At 33.9% G+C, this 2,239-nt stretch overlaps 1 pseudogene; it reads left to right on the plus strand.

Annotated features, from left to right (window-relative positions):
• Window positions 1–393: 393 nt before the first annotated feature.
• Window positions 394–1,367, plus strand: LOC106472523 (annotated as a pseudogene).
• Window positions 1,368–2,239: the final 872 nt, after the last annotated feature.

Raw genomic sequence — 2,239 nt, forward strand, 5'->3', positions numbered from 1 at the left:
AAAACAAAATTAAAAATATTTGGGAAAGGTAGAAGAATACGATTCCAAAGAAGTGTTCAGAAGCAAATCAAAGACAATTATTTTTTATTTTTTAAAGTTTAAACTAAACTATATAGATAGGTGCTATTTTATAAAAAGTTTATTTCAGATTTGAGCATTATAAAATACAATTTCTCGAATATTAATTTCATCCGTTTTGTCAAACATAATATGATGAATAAAGAACGAGCTGTACAAAACCATTTGACAGTTTTATGTAAATAAAATCACATTTACAAAATACTGTCTCGACAAAATTGTAGTACTTTACACAATAACGTTACATTATGGTAGATGGCGCTAAAACTTTAAGGTCGCCAAAACGCTACCGGATTGGTAGGACTAGTAAAACAAACAAACCAAGCTCGAGTATACTAAATTTGTTGCTGATCAGGTCAGTGCTCCTCGTTGTAACTCGTGAACTTAGCCAGTTTAAGTTACTTGTCGTGGAGCTAAAGACTGTTTCCATTTTTTTAATGAAAGTTCGACTGTGTGGCACAAACGGCTGGCGAGTTACCAAACCGGTCCAGTGAAAGTACGTAAGCAGGCATTCGTAAGTTCCGTACTTCATATAAGATATTGGTTGTACAGCAATCAGGAACAAGAAAGCTGTGATTAAATGAAACTTTTATGAACTAACAGGGCAATTATGATGACATACCGAAATTTGAATTTATTGACTAAGTGAACTGTTTGCTTTTTTGTTGACTGTTGGAGTATTTTGTTTAAGTTTGATAATAATAATTTTAATATTACTAATTATCAATAACAGAAGTTGACAGAGTGAAAATCGAACAATGGAAAGTATGAATGTAAACAATGTTATCAACTACGTGTCTAGGATTATTTCAGTCCTCTTAATAATCCTTTACTATGTGGTAGAAGCAATAATTCTTGCTTTAATCCCGAAGAAGCTCATGTGTAAGGATATTAGGGGGGAGACTGTCTTGATCACAGGCGCGGGCAACGGAATTGGCCGATTGCTAGCCCTTCGATTTGCCGTTCGAGGTGCACGGCTTGTTCTTTGGGATATAGATCCTACTGGAAATGAACAAACTGCCCGAGAGGTCCGGAAAATTGGTGGCGAAGTTTTTACTTATTCCTGCGATATATCTGACAGAAGAGCTGTATACGCGACTGCGGCGAGAGTGAAAGAAGAGGCTGGAAAAGTGACTATTCTCGTTAACAATGCTGGTATAGTTACTGGAAGACGTTTCCTTGACTGTACCGACGAAAATATAGCCAAGACTTTCAATATTAATATCATGTCTCACTTTTGGGTAAGTAAAATCCTGATTACAAGTCGCCACCTGGATATATTAAAATAATATAAAAATATAATTGTAACCGATTAAGGTATTATAAAGTGTTAAACTAATAAATAAACTAGTGTTACCGTTAATGGTCATGCAATAGTTTTATGGTCAATAGATAACATGTTCATTGAGACATTGTTTTCAATGGGGTTATTTTGTTAGTGATTTTTTCAGGATTTCCTGCAAATTTAAAAGACTAACTTTAAAAAAAAAACGTGAGAAATTTGATAGGAAAACATTTTAAGAACCGTGAGATAGTTAACGGCAAAAATAAAAATGGGTAGTGTTATCCCTGACATAATCGGTACTAATAATTAGTTCCAAAATACAATAACAACAACTTTTACAGTAGGCACTTTGTTGTTGTTTAGCAGTTACAACATTTCAACCGATAGTATCGGGTAAAAGTTAGATTCAGAAGCGTTGTAAATATAAAAATTAAATCACAATTTACCTGCTCAGGCTACTGTGCGAGTTATTTTTGTATTTTTTGAATTAATTATTCCATTCGGTAGGTTCCTCAGTAAATATTACACGCTACTAATATTTGTTGTTGTTGTATCTTTCTTCTTCAGGTCAAGAAGAAAGGTCCACCTTTCGAAAGCGCTCGGGTTATACGTTTTTTTTTTAATTATTATTATTAATTTCTATCAAGACTTCTTGAACCAACGTGTTTTTCTAACATCATGAATGTTACTGTTATATAATGTCCACCTGCACCGGCGCTTAACTCTGCGTTTATGTTAAACAAATAGTTCGCCCGTTTTGTAACTTGTAAAATGTAAGTCTCGATCAGCTTTTACTTTTAGCAAGCGAGGTACCAGCATGATCAAGTAATAAAACCTTCACAGCGCCATCTAGATGTTTGAAGAAATTAAAAGATA

This window comes from Limulus polyphemus, unplaced genomic scaffold (assembly GCF_000517525.1).
Source record: "Limulus polyphemus unplaced genomic scaffold, Limulus_polyphemus-2.1.2 Scaffold5402, whole genome shotgun sequence".
In the NCBI taxonomy this organism is placed as follows: domain Eukaryota; kingdom Metazoa; phylum Arthropoda; class Merostomata; order Xiphosura; family Limulidae; genus Limulus; species Limulus polyphemus.